Below are 23652 nucleotides of genomic sequence, written 5' to 3'. Positions count from 1 at the left end.
CTGATCAACAACATCTGCTGTAGGACCATCATCTGATCAACAACATCTGCTGTAGGACCATCATCTGATCAACAACATCTGCTGTAGGACCATCATCTGATCAACAACATCTGCTGTAGGACCATCATCTGATCAACAACATCTGCTGTAGGACCATCATCTGATCAACAACATCTGCTGTAGGACCATCATCTGATCAACAACATCTGCTGTAGGACCATCATCTGATCAACAACATCTGCTGTAGGACCATCATCTGATCAACAACATCTGCTGTAGGACCATCATCTGATCAACAACATCTGCTGTAGGACCATCATCTGATCAACAACATCTGCTGTAGGACCATCATCTGATCAACAACATCTGCTGTAGGACCATCATCTGATCAACAACATCTGCTGTAGGACCATCATCTGATCAACAACACTGACTGATGCCGTTGTATTGCATTTTAGATTAGAGATGGATAACGAGGGACACAATAACTGTTTATAATAGGTCGTAATCAATAAAAGGTCACAATAAGATGCAGAGTGTTTGAAAGGTGTAGTTCAGACTATGCTCATCAAGAGGTGATGATATTTACACCAAAAATGAGTTCTAACATTTATTTAACAATGGAATGAAAACGGCATGTAGTTGTCAATGGTTTTAGCGGAGCTGGGGCTCTCCTTGCCCACCATCAGCCAAATTGAACGCTGTTGTTAGGTTTTATTGATAATGACCTATAGGATTAGACAGGAGGGAGTGGGCAGTTTACCCTCAGGGCACTGGGCCACAGACTACACTGCCACGTACACTAAATTACAACAACAAGCAGACACCATACATGGTCACACGCACACACAAACACCAGCAACAACAAGACGCCCCCACACAAGAGAAATTGATGTATAAAACAAATAACTGCACACAGACAGCGTGAATGATAAAATGAAGAGGCCAACCTAAGGATCCGGAATGAGTTTTAAAAAGCCCAACCGTAATCCCCAAATGACTATGATACTGTCAATCCTGAATACATGCTCAGATGTTTGATGTCCCAAATTGCACCCTATTCCCTTTGTGGTGCACTCCTTTTGATCAGGGCCCTGTGGAGCCCTAGTGCACTATAAAGGGAACAGGATGCCACCTGGGACAAAGACTGATGCCTTGCATTCCACTGGATGCATTTCATTGATGTGTCTGACCTGTCTAGCTGCGTCCCACTGAGACCACCGCTTCCTTTCTATTTACTGTCTCACTGAAATAAACACTTTGCCAAACAAACAACCATCTCTTTTCCTATGAGCAGTCAGTCCCTGGAGATCCCTTCTGTCCTGTCACGTCCTGACCCTAGTGAGATGTCATTTTCTATAGTAGAGTAGGTCAGGGCGTGACAGGGGGTGTTTTGGGTTGTTCTATTTCTATGTTTAAGTTCTAGTTTTTCTATTTCTATGTTGGGATTGTCTGGGTTGATCTCTAATTGGAGGCAGCTGATCCTCATTGCCTCTGATTGGAGATCATATTTAAGTAGGGGTTTTTCTTCCTGGGTTTTGGTTGGTAGTTGTTTTCTGTTTAATGTATGTCACCTGACGGAACTGTTGTCGGTCGTTTTGTCAAAAAGTCTTAATTAAAAGTAATATGAGCACTCTATATGCTGCGCCTTGGTCCTCTTTATACGACCCGCGTTACATGTCCTTCCTTCCTCGTCATACACATCACGGTCTGTCCGTCCATCCATCCACCATTCTGTCTCAAATGCTGTATGCTCGTGCTACTTTCTCTCCTATTTTTTTGATAGATTTTGTTTTTGATAGATATTCATTGTTTTTGTATTAGGGCTTGAGACATGATGACGTGGCCTATTTCCTTCCTAGCAGCAGGGAAACGTTTCGGTCAGGAAATGGCCTGAGTGTACTAACTGTCGAGTAAATTGGACCATCAATCAGAACAGCACATGACAGGCTGTGTTGGATTTATTTAACAAAATGGGAGGGTTTGGTTTTCAACTGTTCCCCTGGACTGCAAGAAGTGAAAATGACATTTTCCAGAATGACAGACGTGTTGTCATGGATCCCTCCGGTACTGCTGCTCATTCTGTTCACCAGTTCCGGAGGTCGACTTCACCGGCCTTCTAGGCTGCGCTGAACTGTGTCATTACGCACACCTGGTTCCAATTCCTCACAGATTGTGTTTGTATAAATGTGCCCTTAGTTTCCCCATTGGGCTGTCGATTATTGTTCCCATGTCCGTTGGTTGTGTGAGTACCTATGCGTTGTCTCAGCCTGTGCTGCGTGTTTTGTGCATTACGGGTCTCGTCCTGTGTCGTTCTATGAGGCTTACCCTCGCTCTTTTGTTTGGGTATATCCCAGTGTTTTGTATACGTGTTTGTTTAGGGTGTATTAAAAACCCAGATGCTGTATTCCTGCGCCTGTCTCCAAATCCTTTACACCAGCGTGACACATCTTGACATTATAGGTCCCGTGTGGCTCAGTTGGTAGAGCATGGTGTTTGCAACACTAGGGTTGTGGGTTTGATTCCCACGGGGGACCAGTACGGAGAAGAAAATGTATGAAATGTATGCATTCACTACTGTAAGTCGCTCTGGATAAGAGCGTCTGCTAAATGACTGAAATGTAAACGTATTATTCAACTATTGTAATACATGAAGAATGCTGTTTAGTTCAGGGGTGTCAAACTCATTCCATGGAGGGTCTAGTGTCTGCTCGTTTTTCTTTTTCCTTTCAATTAAGACCTAGACAACCAGGTGAGGGGAGTTCCTTACTAATTAGTGACCTTAATTCATCAATCAAGTGCAAGGGAGGAGAGAGAACCTGCAGACACTATGCACCTCCGTGGAATGATTTTGACACTTGGTTTAGATGGATCCTTCTAGATTCTCACAGCAACAGGTATTACAAGACAGCCGTGGTCAACAACAGTGGGGTCAAGCGGCTTAAGTCCAGCCTAAGTGTCCCTGACACAAACATTATCTACGAACATGACCAGTGTTCTGACACACTGACCAATGACACCTTGTTTGAGGGGGGCTTGGCTGAGCAGGGGTTAACAAAGGGTCTCTGGGACAGACAAGTGGCCAGCCGATGAGGAGTGAGCTGTGTGCTTCCAAGGGCCAATGAAAAGGCCTGCAGCACTACAGTAAACTAGCTTATCCTTTACGTCTCCCAGTCAAGATTAGACACCCCCCTGCTGGAGGAAGAGCGTGGCATTCTGCTTCTTCACTGGGAAAGGCTATTGTGCAGAGAGAGAGAGGACAGAAAGAGAGAGGGGAGAGAGAGACAGAGGGGGCAAGAGCAAGGGGAGAGAGAGAGAGCGAACATGTGCAGGAGAAAAGAGCTCCACAACATAACAGGCAGACCGCCTTATGGGAAGCCCTCCCAGAGTCAAAATCAGCCAACTTAAAAAAGGGCACTGTTTCAACACCCCAGACCCCCACTCCTTCTGTGACCCTGTACTAGTGACCCCTAATCGAGAGCTTGTGGGTAGGGGGGTTGCATAACATCACCCTGTCTGAGGGTTTGTTCCGCTGACGACATCTTCCGGAGGCAGAGGGGAGAACGGGCTGTCCGGGCCTCTCAGCACCTTGCTAAACAACAGAGGCCTCTTTCAGTAGCCGGCCCAGCCCATTCCAGTCAAATCATGCCCACCCAGCCCAGTCAAACCCACAGCCATCTACAGTTGAAGTCGTAAGTTTACATACACTTAGGTTGGAGTCATTAAAACTCGTTTTTCAACCACTCCACAAATTTCGTGTTAACAAACTATAGTTTTGGCAAGTCGGTTAGGACATCTACTTTGTGCACGACAAGTAATTTTTCCAACAATTGTTTACAGACAGATTATTTCACTGTATCACAATTCCAGTGGCTCAGAAGTTTACATACACTAAGTTGACTGTGCCTTTAAACAGCTTGGAAAATTCCAGAAAATTATGTCATAGCTTTAGAAGCTTCTGATAGGCTAATTGACATCATTTGAGTCAATTGGAGGTGAATCTGTGGATGTATTTCAAGGCCTACCTTCAAACTCAGTGCCTCTGTGCTTGACCATGGGAAAATCAAAAGAAATCAGCCAAGACCTCAGAAAACAAATTGTAGACCTCCACAAGTCTGGTTCATCCTTGGGAGCAATTTCCAAACGCCTGAAGGTACCATGTTCATCTGTACAAACAATAGTACGCAAATATAGACACCATGGGACCACGCAGCCGTCATCCCGCTCAGGAAGGAGACGCGTTGTGTCTACTAGAAATGAACGTACTTTGGTGTGAAAAGTGCAAATCAATCCCAGAACAACAGGAAAGGACCATGTGAAGATGCTGGAGGAAACGGGTACAAAACTATCTATATCCACAGAAAAACGAGTCCTACATCGACATAACCTGAAAGGCCGATCAGCAAGGAAGAAGCCACTGCTCCAATAACCGCCATAAAAAAGCCAGACTACGGTTTGCATCTGCACATGGGGACAAAGATCATACTTTTTGGAGAAATGTCCTCTGATCTGATGAAAGAAAATTAGAACTGTTTGGCCATAATGACCATTGCTATGTTTGGAGGAAAAAGGGGGAGGCTTGCAAGCCGAAGAACACCATCCCAACCGTGAAGCAGGGGGGTGGCAGCATCATGTTGTGGGGGTGCTTTGCTGCAGGAGGGACTGGTGCATTTCACAAAATAAATGGCATCATGAGGAAGGAAAATTATGTGGATATATTGAAGCAACATCTCAAAACATCAGTCAGGAAGTTAAAGCTTGGTCGCAAATGGGTCTTCCAAATGGACAATGACCCCAAGCATACTTCCAAATGTGTGGCAAAATGGCTTAAGGACAACAAAGTCAAGGTTTTGGAGTGGCCATCACAAAGCCCTGACCTCCATCCTATAGAAGATTTGTGGGCAGAACTGAAAAAGCGTGTGCGAGCAAGGCGGCCTACAAACCTGACTCAGTTACACCAGCTCTGTCAGGAGGAATGGGCCAAAATTCATCCAACTTATTGTGGGAAGCTTGTGGAAGGCCACCCGAAACGTTTGACCCAACGGCAATGCTACCAAATACTAATTGAGTGTATGTAAACTTCTGACCCACTGGGAATGTGATAAAAGGAATAAAAGCTGAAATAAATCACTCTCTCTACTATTATTCAGACATTTCACATTCTTAAAATAAAGTGGTGATCCTAACTGACCTAAGAGAGGGAATGTTAACTTGGATTAAATGTCAGGAATTGTGAAAAACTGAGTTTAAATGTATTTGGCTAAGGTGTATGTTAACTTCCGACTTCAACTGTATCTACCCATCAACAGGCATCAGTTAGACCCTCCAGTATAACCTTACTACCAGGTATCCTAAGACTGCAATAGCTTCATTTGAGAGGCACGAAGAGGGCCACGTACTATATTTGCTTTGACCTAGGGAAATTGTGTTGAAACATGCATACACTGAGTATACAAAACATTCACCAGGTGAAAGACAAATTGAGACATGGATTGTGTTAGTATGCCATTCAGAGGGTGAATATATATATAGACAAAATATTGAAGTGCCTTTGAACGGGGTGTGGTAGTAGGTGCCAGGCGCACCGGTTTGTGTCAAGAACTGCAACGCTGCTGGGTTTCTCATGCTTAACAGTTTCCGGTGTGTATCAAGAATGGTCCACCAACCAAAGGACATCCAGCCAACCTGACACAACTGTGGGAAGCATTTGAGTCAACATGGGCCAGCATCCCTGTGGAATGGTTCTGACACCATGTAGAGTCCATACCCTGACGAATTGAGGCTGTTCTCAGGGAAAAAGGAGGGGGTGAAACTCAATATTAGGAAGGTGTTCCTAATGTTTGGTATACTCTGTGTATAAATCACATTTTTTGCCGCAAATGTGAAGATGTATAAGCCCAACAGAGGACATATAGCTGAGAACCAAACCGGAATCTAAAATTGGAAGCATCTGGAGTTAACTCCCTGAATCTGCATGCCAATTAATTAAAGTTCAGTATCTTCTCGCTTAGCCTAGCTGTTTTCGGCCACAGGACTGCTGTCGACCTTAGACACTGTCGTGCATGAAAAGCGCAGGACTGCGTCAGTTTCTGAGATACTGGATCCGGCGTGCCCGGCACTGACGATCATACCACACTCAAAGTTGCTTAGGTCACTTGTTTTGCCCAACGTTCACTCAAACAGTAACTGAATGCCTCGATGCCGGTCTGCCTGCTTTACAGTGCCTTGCAAAAATATTCATCCCCCTTGGCATTTTCCTATTTTGTTGCATTACAACATGTAATTGAAATGGATTTTTATTTGGATTTCATGTAATGGCCATACACAAAATAGTCCAAATTGGTGAAGTGAATTTAAAAAATAAAAACTGGAAAAGTGGTGCATGCATATGTATTCACCCCCTTTGCTATGAAACCCCTAAATAAGATCTGATGCAACCAATTACCTTCAGAAGTCACATAATTAGTTAAATAAAGTCCACCTGTGTGCAATCTAAGTGTCACATGATCTCAGTATATATATACTGATATATATATATATATATACATACACACCTGTTCTGAAAGGCCCCAGAGTCTGCAAAACCACTAAGCAAGGGGCACCACCAAGCAAGCGGTACCATGAAGACCAAGGAGCTCTCCAAACAGGTCAGGGACAAAGTTGTGGAGAAGTACAGATCAGGGTTGAGTTATAAAAAAATATCAGAAACTTTGAACATCCCACGGAGCACCATTAAATCCATTATTAAAAAATTGAAAGAATATGGCACCACAACAAACCTGCCAAGATAGGGCCGCCCACCAAAACTCACGGACCAGGCAAGGAGGGCATTAATCAGAGGCAACAAAGAGACCAAAGATAACCCTGAAGGAGCTGCAAAGCTCCACAGCGGAGATTGGAGTATCTGTCCATAGGACCATTTTAAGCCATACACTCCATAGAGCTGGGCCTTACGGAAGAGTGTCCAGAAAAAAGCCATTGTTTAAAGAAAAAAAAATAAAGGCATGTGGGAGACTCCCCAAACATATGGAATAAGGTACTCTGGTCAGATGAGACTATAATTGAGCATTCTGGCCATCAAGGAAAACGCTATGTCTGGCGCAAACCCAACACCTCTCATCACCCCGAGAATACCATCCCCACAGTGAAGCATGGTGGTGGCAGCATCATGCTGTGGGGATCTTTTTCATCGGCAGGGACTGGGAAACTTCAGAATTGAAGGAATGATGGATGGCGCTAAATACAAGGAAATTCTTGAGGAAAACCTGTTTCAGTCTTCCAGAGATTTGAGACTGGGATGGAGGTTCACCTTCCAGCAGGACAATGACCCTAAGCATACTGCTAAAGAAACACTCGAGTAGTTTAAGGGGAAACATTTAAATGTATTGGAATGGCCTAGTCAAATCCCAGACCTCAATCCAATTAAGAATCTGTAGTATGACTTAAAGATTGCTGTACACCAGCAAACCCCATCCAACTTGAAGGAGCTGGAGCAGTTTTGCCTTGAAAAATGGGCAAAAATACCAGTGGCTAGATGTGCCAAGCTTATAGAGACATACCATAAGAGACTTGCAGCTGTAATTGCTGCAAAAGGAGGCTCTACCAAGTATTGCTGTTTTTTTTTGGGGGGGGGGGGGGGGTTAAATAGTTGTGCACGCTCAAGTTTACTGTTTTTTTGTCTTATTTCTTGTTTGTTTCACAATAAAAAATATTTTGCATCTTCAAAGTGGTAGGCATGTTGTGTAAATCAAATGATATAACCCCCCCCCAAAATCTATTTTAATTCCAGGTTGTAAGGCAACAAAATAAGAAAAATGCCAAGGGGGGTGAATACTTTCGCAAGCCCCTCTACTCTTCCTGGGGTCCAGCAAAATTATGGCAGTTATACATTTTTTAAAACATTTTAAAACATTACAATACAATCATAACAGATTTCACAATATACTCAGTGTGTGCCCTCAGGCCTCTACTCTACTATCACATATCGATAACACAAATCCATGTGTACATGTGTGTATAGTGCATATGTTATCGTGTGTTTGTATGCATGTGTCTGTTTGTGTTGCTTCACAGTCCCCGTTGTTTCATAAGGTGTATTTTTATCTGTTTTTTAAATCAAATTTTACTGCTGGCATGAGTGACTTGATGTGGAATAGAGTTCCATGTAGTCATGATTCTATGTAGTACTGTGTGCCTCCCATAGTCTGTTCTGGAAGAGACCTCGTGGCATGTCTTATGGGGTATGCATGGGTGTCCGAGCTGTGCGCCAACAGTTCAGACAGACCGCTCAGTGCATTCAACATGTCAATACCTCTCACAAATACAAGCAGTGATGAAGTCAATCTCTCCTCCACTTTGAACCAGGAGAGATTCACATGCATATTATTAATGTTAGCTCTCTGTGTACATCCAAGGGCCAGCCGGGCTGCCCTGTTCTGAGCCAATTGCAATTTCCCTCTTTGTGGCACCTGACCACACGACTGAATAGTAGTCCTGGTGCGACAAAACTAGGGCCTGTAGGACCTGCCTTGTTGATAGTGCTGTTAAGAATGCAGAGCAGCGCTTTATTATAGACAGACTTCTCCCCATCCTAGCTACTGTTGTATCAATATGTTTTGACCATGACAGTTTACAATCCAGGGTTACTCAAGCAGTTTAGTCTCCTCAACTTGCTCAATTTCCACATTATTCATTACAAGATTTAGTTGAGGTTTAGGGTTTAGTGAATGGTTTGTCCCAAATACAACGCTTTTAGTTTTAGAAATATTTAGGACTAACTTATTTCTTGACACCCATTCTGAAACTAACCGCTGCTCTTTGTCAAGTGTTGCTGTCATTTCAGTTTCTGTGGTAGCTGACGTGTATAGTATTGAGTCATCCACATATATAGACACACTGGCTTTTCTCAAAACCAGTGGCATGCCGTTAGTAAAGATTGAAAAAAGTAAAGGGCCTAGACAGCTGCCCTGGGGAATTTTGTCGGAGAGGCTTCCATTAAAGAACACCCACTGTGTTCTGTTAGACCATAACACATACGTTTTTCCAGTAACAGACTATGATCGATAATGTCAAAAGCTGCACTGAAGTCTAACAAAACAGCCCACACAATCTTTTTACCATCAATTTCTCTCAGCCAATCATCTGTCATTTGTGTAAGTGCTGTGCTTGTTGAATGTTCTTCTCTATAAGTGTGCTGAAAGTCTGTTGTCGATTTCTTTACTGTAAAATAGCATTGGATCTGTTCAAACACAATTTCTTCCAAAAATGTACTAAGGGTTATAGAGACATACCCCAAGATACTTGCAGCTGTAATTGCTGCAAAAGGTGTCTCTACAAAGTATTAACTTTGGGGGGGTGAATACTTATGCAAGCTCAGGTTTTCAGTTTGTTTTATTTATTGTTTGTTTCACAATAAAAACATATTTTACATCTTCAAAGTGGTAGGCATTTTGTGTAAATCAAATGATATAAACCCCCCAAAAATCTATTTTAATTCCAGGTTGTAAGGCAACAAAATAGGAAAAATGCCAAGGGGGTGAATACTTTCGCAAGCTACTGTATATAGCAAGCCACGGCCACGTGACTCACTGTCTGTAAGAGCGATCCATTTCCGTGAACCTAATAAACTCTTTTGCAGAAGCAAAATAATGAAAGCCATAGAATTGGGCCACTTGAGCTCAAAGCGACTGGTAGGGTTTAGAGTAATTTACGAACATTGACAGTGTTTCTCTCCTGCCCAGACTCAGAACTACAGCGGCCTTCAACTCTTGCTAGGAGAGACAATGTGTAGTCCTGCAGAGGCATCCTGCACATACACACACACTCCTGTTGTGAGGCGCGATTCAATTTCACAGCCTGACACATGCTTGCACTACACACACACACACACACACACACACACACACACACACACACACACACCTCAGCAATCTGTCCCAGCAACATAATTCTCTGAGTCACAAGGATGTCTGCGCTAGCCACTTCAGGGGAATATCCAGCAGTGAATTGTTTGTTTTGATGGTGATAAGTGTTTGTTTATTTGGTCCTGGGGGAGGGAAGGAGGGAAGGAAGGAAGAGCGAGAGATAGAGAGAGAGCGCGAGAGAGAGAGAGCGCGAGAAAGAGAGAGAGAGCAGCACTTATAAATTAGACTCCACCTTCCCGTCCTAACACTGGCTTCTTAAAGACAGAGTGCCTACCATAACTATATACACATATACAATAACTGAAATGGACAGGCTAACACACACACACACACACACACACACACACGTACAAATACTGTAATCTCAAACGTACACAAAAAGAATAACCACAGATGTACATTACATCAACATGGACAAATTAAAACAAATGTTTAGAAGCACAAACAAATACACTATCAAGAAACGCTTTTTCACAGATAATATACATTACAAGCCAGCCGACATCTGTAAAAACAGAGCACACAGCCAGCTCCAGAGTATCTTCACAAGTTTTTAGGACTTGTGCTTTTACGATGGAATACAACGTTTTCATTTCTCCTCTTGGGCAAGGTTGTTAACAATTTACGCAGTGGTTTTTGACTACTTTCTACTCAGAGACAACATGAATCAAGCTGAGATTTGCTCTGGCTCTGTATTGCTGTCCATCTTATCATTCCAGAGTGCTACGTCTGAGTGAGCTGTGTTAGCTGAGAAGAGAAGGAGAGAAGGAAGAGAGAGAGAGGACAAGGTAGAGAGTGGTAAAACAGAGTGTGAACGAGAACAGAGGGAGTTAAACATGATGTTAGAGAGTGCATGGGAGGACAGAGTAGGATGTTAGAGTGAAAGGACAGAGTGGGCAGCAGAGAGAAAGAGGGCAGAGAAAGTGAGGGCTGGGGGAGGGGATGTTGCTAGGCTGTTACTTGGCTGGCTGTCTGTCTCCTCCTGCACCCTCCTGGCTCCTGACTGGTGTCTTTCAAAAGGAAGCTGGCTCAAGTCAAGGCATTTCACTGGTTTCTGAGCACACAGAGGGCAGGCCTGCTCCTAGTCCTAACCACACCAGGACCCAAGCTGGGGCCAGCAGGGGCGTGGGTGACCATACACAATGCCCCCTTTCTCTACCGCCTATCCCCATGCCCACTCCCTCTCCACAACTGCAAGGCACAACTGCGGTGCGACAGCCATGCAGGGCACAGTTGCAAAGACAGACAGACATACAAAGACAGAAAGAGACAGTCTTTACATCTGGGTCTTTGACTGAGTCCCAATATGATAGAACCCAGAGAGATCAGGATACACACATGTAGTGGCCCTCACCATAACAACAGGATTCTGTATTGACTGAAGGCTTACTTACTGCATACACACAACCCTACAACCGCACTCTCACACACACAACCACACACATTCGCACTAACACAACCGCACAAACACACACACAACCGCACTAACACACAAACACAACCGCACAAACTCGCACGCACACACACACACACGCACACGCACTCGCACACGCACTCACACACGCACTCACACACGCACTCACACACGCACTCACAAACACAACCCTACAACTGCACTAACACACAACACTACAACTGCACTAACACACAACCCTACAACCAACACAACCCTACAACCACACTAACACCCGCACTCACACACACACACAACCCTACAACTGCACTAACACACAACACTACAACTGCACTAACACACAACACTACAACTGCACTAACACACAACACTACAACTGCACTAACACACAACCCTACAACCACACTAACACACACACACACACACACACACACCCCTACAACTGCACTAACACACACAACCACACACACACACACCACACTCACACAACCCTACAACCGCACTAACACACACACACACCTGCACACACACACCCGCACACTATATATCCAGCTACACCAAATGCTCATCTGGGATGGCTTAGCACACCTTCTGTATGGAAGGCATATCTGGGATGGCTTAGCACACCTTCTGTATGGAAGGCATATCTGGGATGGCTTAGCACACCTTCTGTATGGAAGGCATATCTGGGATGGCTTAGCACACCTTCTGTATGGAAGGCATATCTGGGATGGCTTAGCACACCTTCTGTATGGAAGGCATATCTGGGATGGCTTAGCACACCTTCTGTATGGAAGGCATATCTGGGATCAGTTAAGCTATTTCCACAACCTGACAGCTGAACCAACACTGGGAGAGGAGACCCTGGATCTCCCTGCTGACTGGACGGGAATTAATGAATGGATGGATGGAGGAATGAATGGATGGATGGAGGAATGAATGGATGGAGGAATGAATGGATGGAGGAATGAATGGATGGATGGATGGATGGAGGAATGAATGGATGGATGGAGGAATGAATAGATGGAGGAATGAATGGATGGAGGAATGAATGGATGGAGGAATGAATAGATGGATGGATGGATGGATGGATGGATGGATGGATGGATGGATGGATGGATGGATGGATGGATGGATGGAGGAATGAATGGATGGATGGAGGAATGAATGGATGGATGGATGGAGGAATGAATGGATGGATGGATGGAGGAATGGATGGATGGAGGAATGGATGGATGGAGGAATGAATGGATGGAGGAATGAATGGATGGAGGAATGAATGGATGGATGGATGGAGGAATGGATGGATGGAGGAATTAATGGATGGATGGACAGACCTTTGTAGTAGCTTTGAGCATACACCATCACTTTTACTCTTCTGGGTCTTAAACCAAGTAAACAACCAATAAATCAACAAGTTAATCAACAAAAACAGAGTTGACCTAAATACATGATGGCCTAGTCCTCAGCATACCAGGACCAGCAGGGACAGCCTTCATATCAGTGTTGTTAGTCTACATTATGGAACATGTTTATTCATCACGGCCCACCAATACACCACGTATCAAAATGAACCATGTAGTTAACACCACAGTGGTCCTGTGGTAACACCATACCATTGTGACAAGGTCAAGGAAACAAAAGTCTCTTTAATAGTACAGGGTATTCCACTTACAGTGGACTATTGTTGAGAGTAGCAACAGGTACAGTATGTAGGCTACTTTTCATTGCTTTTGTTGCATACAACAGTTGTCAGTGTATCATCACAGAGGATAAGAGAGGGAGAAGCTGCTCCATGCCATTGTTGTGTTGCTCAGCCTGGGTAGGACTGGCTGGGTGTTACTGGGGAGGAGTTCACTTGTTGGGTCAACTAATCCTCTCTGTCCCTGAGCAGCTGATCTGTGATCTTTCTAATATCTCACCAAACAGAGGCAGCATACGGTGGAATAACAAGGGGAGAGGTACGGAGGCGAGGAGATGGGAGAAGACCGGACGGGAGGAGATGAGATGGGAGAAGACCGGACGGGAGGAGATGAGATGGGAGAAGACCGGACGGGAGGGGAGGAGATGGGAAAGGAACAGAGGAGGAGGAGATGGGAAAGGAACGGAGGAGGAGGAGATGGGAGAGGAACGGAGGAGGAGGAGATGGGAGAGGAACGGAGGAGGAGGAGATGGGAGAAGAACGGAGGAGATGGGAGAGGAACGGAGGAGGAGGAGATGGGAGAGGAACCGAGGAGATGGGAGAAGAACGGAGGAGGAGGAGATGGGAGAGGAATGGAGGAGATGGGAGAGGAACGGAGGAGGAGGAGATGGGAGAGGAATGGAGGAGATGGGAGAGGAACGGAGGAGGAGGAGATGGGAGAGGAACGGAGGAGGAGGAGATGGGAGAAGAACGGAGGAGGAGGAGATGGGAGAGGAATGGAGGAGATGGGAGAGGAACGGAGGAGGAGGAGATGGGAGAAGAACGGAGGAGGAGGAGATGGGAGAGGAACGGAAGAGATGGGAGAAGAACGGAGGAGGAGGAGATGGGAGAGGAACCGACGGTAGAGGAGGAGATGCTCGGGGCTCCCGAGTGGCGCTGCGGTCTAAGGCACTGCATCTCAGTGCTAGAGGAGTCATTACAGACCCTGGTTCGATTCCAGGCTTATCACAACCGGCCGTGATTGGGAGTCCCATAGGGCGGCGCACAATTGGCCCTGCGTCGTCCGGGTTAAGGTTTGGCCGAGTTAAGTTAGGCCGTCATTGTTCTTAACTGACTTGACTAGTTAAAGGTTAAATAAAACATAAAAGGGGGATGAGATGAGGGGTACGGAGGTGAGGGGAAGAGATAGAGAAACGGAGGGGAGGGGAGGTACGGAGGTGAGGGGAAGAGATAGAGAAACGGAGGGGAGGTACGGAGGTGAGGGGAAGAGATAGAGAAACGGAGGGGAGGGGAGGTACGGAGGTGAGGGGAAGAGATGGCAGAGGAACGGGAGGCGAGGGGGAACAACAGCCCAGAAGTATCTTGCTGCACTCCAGTCTGGACCCCTGCTGAGTGGGGCAGGGTGCACACACACACACACACACACACAATGTGGTACAGTATGTTTCCAAAGAAGATCAGAACAGAGTAGTAAGGTTCTTCAATGAAAAGAACACCCTCCCTACAGTCAAACATGGGGAGGTTTGATAATGCTGTGGGGTTGCTTTGCTGCCTCTGGTACTGGGGCCTTGAATGTGCATCATGACATCAGCAGATTATAAAAGGTGTTTTGGAGTCCAATGTTCAACCCAGTGTCCAAAAACTGGGTCTCCATTGAAGGTTGTGGGTCTTCCAGCAGAACAACAACCACAAACACACATCAAAAAGCACCCAGGGCCTCCCGGGTGGCGCAGTGGGCTAAGGCACTGCATCGCAGTGCTAGCTGTGCCACCAGAGATTCTGGGTTCGAGTCCAGGCTCTGTCGCAGCCGGCCGCGACCGGGAGGCCCATGGGGCGGCGCACAATTGGCCCTGCATCATCTGGGTTAGGGAGGGTTTGGCCGGCAGGGATATCCTTGTCTCATCGCGCACTAGCGACTCCTGTGGCGAGCCTGGCGCAGTGCACTCTGACCAGGTCGCCAGGTGTACGGTGTTTCCTCCGACACATTGGTGCGGCTGGCTTCCGGGTTGGATGTGCAATGTGTCAGGAAGCAGTGTTTCGGAGGACGCATGGCTCTCGACCTTCACCTCTCCCGAGTCCGTACGGGAGTTGCAGCGATGAGACAAGACTGTAACTACCAATTGGATACCACGAAATTGGGGAGAAAAAAAAGAGCACCCAGGAACAGTTCAAGGAGGAACGCTGGACTATTCTGGAATGGACGGCAAAGAGTCGCGATCTGAAAGCACATCCATTACCTATGGCGAGAGCTGAAAACAGCAGTTGGTGGAGGGCACCCCTCAAACGTGAAAGAATTAGAGCAGTTTGCTGAAGATGAGCCCAATTGCCAGTAGAAAGGTGCAAGAAGCTACAAGAAGCATTTGTCAGGAGTTATCTTGGCCAAAAGCTGTGCAAACAAGTACTAGTTTCAGGGTGCCAATAATGTTGTCCATGCCAATTGTATTTATTTTCTGAATTAAATTTCTAAACTTAAGTTTGCAAAAATACTATTTATTCTGCAATGTTGAAAATCCAATAACAAGGGGTGGAGCTCAAACATTTTTTTTTTCTTCAAATTTCAACTTACTTTAGAAGAAATTGAGAATTATTTAGAAAAGTGCAAGGGTGACCTATCTTATAGTGTATTTGACCTTAGAAAGCACTCTGGGCCACTCTCCAGGACACAGGCTAATTATAGCCATTTAGGGCCCTCCCCTCTGCCTGTGACCCCTCAGTAAAAGGACAGGGGGCATGGGACTGGCCAGTGACTTGGAGGACAGAGCCCTGGAGAGCACACTCACTAATGCAGTCACTCAGGCATCTCCACTATATCTGTCAATGATCTACAGTGTGTGTGTGTGTGTGTGTGTGTGTGTGTGTGTGTGTGTGTGTGTGTGTGTGTGTGTGTGTGTGTGTGTGTGTGTGTGTGTGTGTGTGTGTGTGTATACAGGCATCATGCTGACCCCTCTATTGGGAACCATTTGTTTCACTGGGCTGTTTCCTGTTCCCATCAGCCAGCAGTGGGCTGGGAATTCCTGCATTCCGTAGACAAAAGGGCTTCACAGCGCTGTCACTGACTAGGTGTTTTACTGTGGCCCTTAGGAGTGTCATAACTGAGGTGAGAGAGAGCCGTGAAAAAAAGGAAAACAAGAGTCGCAGCTCACAGAGGAGCCAAGAATGTGGTGATTCCTATTTTAAAAAGGGACTTGTTAAAGGGTAGGTAACATACACTTAACCACATGCAACATATGGATTTGCAATAGTATATGCATCAAAAGTCCTAATGCAAAATTACACCTATTTTTCAAGTTATTACATGAAACTGATCAGAATTCCAGAGAATGCCAAAGTCATGCCAGAAAATGTTTTTGTGGGGTGTAACGTTATATTGAGGATCCGGCAAGCTAGCCTATTCCCTATAATGTAGACTTCAACAGAAATAACTTCAAATGTATATTGAACAAAAATATAAAACGCAACATATGTAAAGTGTTAGTCCCATGTTTCATGAGCTGAAATAAAAGATCCCAGACATGATGAATGTCCAACAAAGCTGTTTGCCAGAGAATTGAATGTTCATTTCTCTACCATAAGCCGCCTCCAACATCGTTTTTGAGAATTTGGCAGCACGTCCAAAATCAGCCTCACAACCGCAGAATACATTTAACCACACCAGCCCAGTACCTCGACATCCGGCTTCTTCACCTGCGGGATCGTCTGAGACAAGCCACTAGGACAGCTTATGAAACTGTGGATTTGCACAACTGAATAATTTTTGCACAAACTGTCAGAAACTGTCTCAAGGAAGCTCATCTGTGTGCTCGTCGTCCTCACCAGGGTCTTGACATGACTGCAGTTCGGTGTCGTAAAGGTCTTTAGTGGGAAAATGCTCACCTTCGATGGCCACTGGTATGCTGGAGAAGTGTGCTCTTCACGGATGAAAGTCAGTTTCAACTGTACCGGGCAGATGGCAGACTACGTGTATGGGATCGTGTGAGCGACCAGTTTGTTGATGTCAACATTGTGAACAGAGTGCCCCATGGTGGCGGTGGGGTTTTGGTGTGGGCAGGCATAAGCTACGAACAACGAACACAATTGTATTTTGTAGGCCGTCGTTGTAAATATTAATTTATCCTTAACTGACTTGCCTAGTTAAATAAAGGTTCAATTGAAAAAAATAAAAATATATCAATATGTCAATTTGAATGCACAGAGATACCGTGACGAAATCCTGAGGCCCATTGTCGTGCCATTCATCCGCCGCCATCACCTCATGTTTCAGAATAATAATGTCGCAACGATCTGTACACAATTCCTTGAAGCTGAAAATGTCCCAGTTCTTCCATGTTAATATAAGGAAATCAGTCAATTGAAATAATTTCATTAGGCCCTAATCACCAGACATGTCACCCATTGAGCATGTTTGGGATGCTCTGGATCGACGTGTACGACAGCGTGTTCCAGTTCCCACAAATATCCAGCAACTTTGAACAGCCATTGAAGAGGAGTGGGACAACATTCCACAGGCCACAATTAACAACCTGGTCAACTCTATGCAAAGAGTGTCACAATGCATGAGGCAAATGGGCACACCAGATACTGACTGGTTTTCTGATCCATGTCCCCACCTTTAAGGTATCTGTGACCAACAGACGCATATCTTTAATCCCAGTCATGTGAAATGCATTGATTAGGGCCTAATGAAATTATTTCAATTTACTGATTTCCTTATATTAACTGTAACTCAGTAAAATCTTTGAAATTGTCGCATGTTGCATTTATATTTTTGTTCAGTGTATATATATGTATAACTTTGAGCTGGATTGCCTGTCTTTGCAATTCGTATATTCTGGTAATAGACGCCCAATGGGCTTTTTTGCGTTGTTGGTGCCCCCTTGTGTACTAAGCCGGTAATACCGTAAATCCCGGTGTGAGAGAAGGACGGTATGAGGGTACGAGGATAGGAAAATCTGGATACAGCCCAACCCTACCACCTAACCAGTTATCAAATAATGTTACCGGTATATGCAGTTATATCTTAGCCAGCCAGCTATAGCTAGTTATTTTGACAGGGACCACACAATACAATATTATCATGATACTTTGGTGCCAATACCATATTTATTGCGATTCCCACGATTCTATTACTATTGCGATTCGATACAAGGATTGTATTGTGTTCCAAATATATTGCTCACCATATGTCTGCTGCAGAGGCACAAGAGAGAGCCATGAGAAAACAAGTTTTATCAGTCGTGGAAATAAAAGTGAAAATAAAAGCTGAAAATAAATTGGAGAACAAAAAAAGGAGAACAAGCTATGAAGGAAAAATACTGGAGTTTTTGTGCAGGTACAGCCAACTAGAGCAAACATATTGCGATATTGTCAAAATGACCCAAAATATCGTCAAAAAGAATATCCCGATATGGAACAATCAATTTTACCCCCATCACTATTAGCTAGCCAGCTAACTAACCTAGATAGTCAACCACCACAGTCGACATAGCCAAGTAGTAAGCCAGAGAACATCACCAACTAGTCTAGCACAGGCAGGAACCCACAAAACACAACAAAAAAGCCAGCAAATAGAGTTACCAATTGATGGCTTAGCTACCAAAGAAGAGCCTAGGAGAGAGGTGCTTCAGAGGGAGAGGCCTTTTCATCAGCCGAGGGAGAGTCAGCTAATCCAATAGCGATATTATGAGGTAAATCCACAGTGAACTTATTTGGTTTATCTCCATCACTACTGACACTCACAATGTGCCCGTAGGTTGGTAGGCAACAGAGGTTGCAGGCATCACATTCACGCTCGGCACAGCACCTGGTTTCAGTCAGAGTCTCATTCCGAATACTGTCTACCACTGGTTATAGCCATCGAAGTCCTCTGAGGTGAAATTAACACTGCATACAGTAGACGTCCCGCGGTTACCTTACTCCAATTCGCTTGTTTCAACCGGACAAACAGGTCCCAATTTAAAGCTAGCTTTTCGTTTCTGGGCCACAAATGAGTCATAACCTCATCCTTGTGGGTATTACTGCAACCACCAACAACAAATCTCCTTGGCATATTTGTCTTTTTAAAAAGCTGTTGGGTCTGAAATATAAACTAACACTAGCTACAGACGACGGAAACCTAAAACAACTCACCTCGCTCGACTAACAAATGCACAGGAGAAGAGGAGATGCACTTTGTTGAATTAATTTATAATGTTTCTTCTTCGTGGATGTACATAGTAGTTCACCAATGCCAACACTTGGTCTTGAATGTAATTACATACTAGCATGGCTAGTAGCTAACATTAGCCAGCCGGAGCTAGCTAGGTAGCACCAGTTCTCCACATTACAGTTACAATAGTGCATTGTGGGTCGTTCCGAAGATATCCGGAAAAATATGTTGACTACAACTAAGTTACTAAGTCATTGACCACACTACATTGTAACTTTGGTGAGTAAAAACTCATGGAATCTACCCTTTAAAACCTGAACAAACAGGGAAGTTGTAAGGAGGGTAAGGAGAGTCTACCTGGATGACTGAAAACAAACCAAGGAGTAAGGGAATATAACTTGCTGTGAGTGGAGCATTGACATACTCTGATTATGAAAAGGTCTGGAATGCTGGCTCTGACCCTCTGGGTGTGTTCTCTTGTTCTATGTAAGCACTGCAGCTCAGGACGGCTGCCCATCTATAACCAATGGATGCTTTACCAGTAGAACTACAGGAACTAAGCTGAGAACTCATGTTTGCACCTTGGACAGACACAGGCCTCCCAGACAGCAACAAGGGGGAAGTTTAGATCATCCACAGCACTCTTCTAAACTACCTACCTTTAGGGCAAAAGATGGTCTGCTACAGCTAATGGAGGCCACGCCGCAGCACACGGAGAACTCAGCATGGAGTTCTAGTGGGTCGCACATCTCTACCACATATATATAATCCATTCCAGCAACCCACCCAGACAGGGAAACCATTGAGGACACTGAAGAGAAACACAAGCCTGTCCAAGCAACACTGTTTACTGAGATGCTACACTGACAACCCAGTTGGGATCTCTTTGTTGAGAAAGTATCTTCCACCCCTCTCTGCCAGCATAGAACACAGATTCAGCATGTAGAATGACTGGCTTTTTCCAGTTTGTTTGTGAAGTAAACAAGTCAGTGGCTCAAAGGAAGCTCTTTCATAGAGTATAAATGAGTCGTTTGAGACTGATTGACTTCTGGTGACTAGGATGAAAGGGTACAACTCGTGAGAGCATCAGTGATGATTCTGTAATGGCTGAGGGATTGAGGATTCAACGGGAAGGCAGAGAACGTCAGGGGCAAAGCCGGTGTTCTAAATTCTCTTCTGGACACCAAGGAGACCCATCTGGGTGGGGGTGTCCGTGTGTGGTCTTGTTCTTCCATCCTCATGGGGACCTGAAATCCCCAAATGTCCCCACAAGGAGAGTAAAATGAGGGAAATTCTTCCTCGTGGGAACATTTCCCACGTCTCCATGAGGACAAAGGCTATTTTCATTTTAGGGGTTAGGTTTAGGGTTAGAATTAGGGTTAAGGGTTAGGTTTAGGTGTTAGGGTTTGGGAAAATAGGATTTTGAATGGAAATAAACTTCAGGTCCCCAAGAGGATAGAAGAACAAGTGTGTGTGTTCCCATTAGACACCCACTGTTCTATTAACAAGTCATGTTGTCCATCGTATGCTCAAATGGACCACCTGGCTTTCTGTTTGGGCCAGATTAACTACAACACAGCTCCATGTGTAGAGTGGAGGTGAGATGCCAACTTGTGCCATGGTGATACTACTGCCCCAACACAGCACCCTTCAGGTCCCACAGTTGCAGAGGCTGACACTCCCATTGTCACTTAGATGGTGGGTCGCGACCTTCAATGGGTTTTAATGTTTTTTTTTTATTGTAATAAAATACTCCAGTCTGAACTTAAACAACTAAAACCAGGTACAAAATGTGTAAAAATTATAATGAACCTATATTTAAAAAATAATTTAACCTCTATACTAGTTTTTAAAATATAGAGTTATTAGCAGTGCTATTTCACGGATGTGGTTGATTGTGTGGTCTTAAACCAGTGAGCTTAACATTATGGGCAAAATTGAATTATTGACAATAAAAAAAGGTGGGACTGTTGTCATTTAATTGGTACATTTACTATCAATATAGAATGAAACATAGCTTTCCAGATTGCAACAACTAAAAAAATCACGATGCGAATATTGGATCATGACAGAAAACCTGGTTCAATTTGGATCCCAAGGTAAAACCAGTAGATGTGATGCCCCTAACACACTACAGCTGCAGAGCACAGAGCTAACATAGTTTCACAATAGAGCAGCCAAGCGTCCAAAAATGTTACATTAGAATTTCCTTTTGATATTCCCTGTATGATTTCCAATGGCCATGTGTCTCCTGCCTCTCTCCTCAGATTAAAGCCTCCATGCAGTGTATTTAATGTTATCTTTAAATCACCACTGTATGTCTAATAAAACACGGTGTGTGTTTATTTAACTTTTTAGTGACAGGGGGCAGTATTCGGAAATTCAGATGAATGACGTGCCCAAATTAAACTGCCTACTACTCGGGCTCAGAACGTAAGATATGCATATTATTAGTAGATTTGGATAGAAAACACTCTGAAGTTTCTACAACTGTTTGAATGATGTCTGTGAGTATAACAGAACTCATATGGCAGGCAAAAACCTGAGAAAACAATCCAGCCAGGAAGTGGTTTGTAGTTTTTCAAGACTGGGCCTATTCAGTATACAGTGACTTAGGGTTCATTTTGCACTTCCTAAGGCTTCCACTAGATGTCAACAGTCTTTAGAAAGTTGTTTGAGGCTTCTATGGTGAACAGAGAACGAACAAAGGAAGTTGGAAGTTGTTGACTCAGAAAGGACATGGCCTCAATTGCGCGCAGTCTCGTGAGAGGTAGCTGTGTTCCATTACATTTTTGAAGACATTTGAATCGTCCGGTTGGAATATTATTGAACTTTTATGTTAAAAAGGCCCTAAAGATTGATGCTATACATCGTTTGACATGTTTCTACGAACGTAAATATAACTTTTTTTTAACTTTTCGTCGTGAGATTTTCGGCGCGCTTCCTACATTTGGAGTAGCTTACTGAACGCGCTAACAAAGAGGACATAAATTATGGACTTTATCGAACAAAACAACATTTATTGTGGACCTGGGATTCCTAGGAGTGCATTCTGATGAAGATCATCAAAGGTAAGTGAATATTTATAATGCTATTTATGATTTTAGATGACTCCAAAATGGCGGGTATCTGTATTGCCTGCTGTTGTTTTCTGAGCGCAGTACTCAGATGATTGCAAAGTGTGCTTTCCCCGTGAAGCTTTTTTGAAATTTGTCACAGCAGTTGCATTAAGGAGATGTTTATCTATAATTCTTTGAATAACAGTTTAATATTTTATCAACGTTTATGATGAGTATTTCTATAAATTGATGTGCTCATTCACCGGAAGTTTTTGGAGGAAAAGCATTTCTGAACATTACGGGCCAATGTAAAATGGGGTTTTTGGATATAAATATGAACTTTATCAAGCAAAACATACATGTATTGTGTAACATGAAGTCCTATGAGTGCCATCTGATGAAGATCATCAAAGGTTAGTGCTTAATTTTAGCTGCATTTCTGGTTTTTGTGATGCCTGTCCTTGCTTGGAAAATGGCTGTGTGGCTTTTATTTTTTAGGCACTGTCCTAACATAATCTAATGTTTTGCTTTCGCCGTAAAGCCTTTTTGAAATCGGACAATGTGGTTTGATTAAGGAGAAGTGTTTCTTTAAAATGGTGTAAAATATTAGTATGTTTGAGAAATTTGAATTATGAGGTTTTTGCTGTTTTGAATTTGCCGCCCTGCTATTTCACTGGCTGTGTCCCACAGGTGGGATGGTAGCGTCCCACATAGCCCAGAGAGGCTACTGAAAATAACTCCAAAATATAATTGTAATAATTTAGTTCCCCAAGCATCTTTTGGCCATTGAAATGCTGTCTGATTGTGTGGGAGTTAGGAAATAAATCAGAATATATTTACATACACAGCCCTGATTGGCTGATAGGATGGTCTAGAGCCCACTCTTTTACCCAGATGAATGGTCATTGGTCTATTATAAATCAGATCAGATTGTGATGTCATGATCTGGGCCAAAAACTCCATCCCACCTGAACAGGCAGACATTTCTGCCATCTTTTCAAACAGCTCATACACAAAAAGGGCATTATCATAATTTTCACAATTTCAGAGTGTTATTTTAACCTTCTTGTGCAGAAATATGCAATGCCCTTTTAGTTCAGACACTCTGCTCATCAAAGAACAAAAGAACAGACACTGTGTTCTCTGAGGTGGACTGTAATGCTCAGCTTAGTCCCAAAATGACTAAATTGTTATCCATAATGTTCACATCAATGATATCACACTGACTATGTCAGAACCAGTACAGTCCTATTTCACTTGGAAATGGATAAGTATTGCATCATTAGGCCTCTCTTCCTTTCCATCTCTCTTTCCCTGGCACACACACCCACGTTTGCCCCATTGGGGACTTGTGAGTCCCACTCATACAGTATGCAGCTGCAGATGGACTGTTAGTAAGCTGGGTTAGAGAGTAACTAACTGTACATGGCTTGTGGTGTTTTCTGTTCTCTCTCACTGAGAACTTCTGG

General features: G+C 44.1%; 1 protein-coding gene across 7 annotated transcripts in view; it reads right to left on the bottom strand.

The window, feature by feature from the left end:
• rtkna (rhotekin a) overlaps nucleotides 1–23652 on the bottom strand; it is a 118183-nt gene that overhangs the window by 45994 nt on the left and 48537 nt on the right. The window lies entirely within an intron of this gene.

The sequence above is a fragment of the Salmo salar genome, chromosome 24, assembly GCF_965601325.2.
Source record: "Salmo salar chromosome 24, fSalSal1, whole genome shotgun sequence".
Classification (NCBI taxonomy): Eukaryota; Metazoa; Chordata; class Actinopteri; order Salmoniformes; family Salmonidae; genus Salmo; species Salmo salar.
This window is presented reverse-complemented; position numbering and strand designations above follow the sequence as displayed.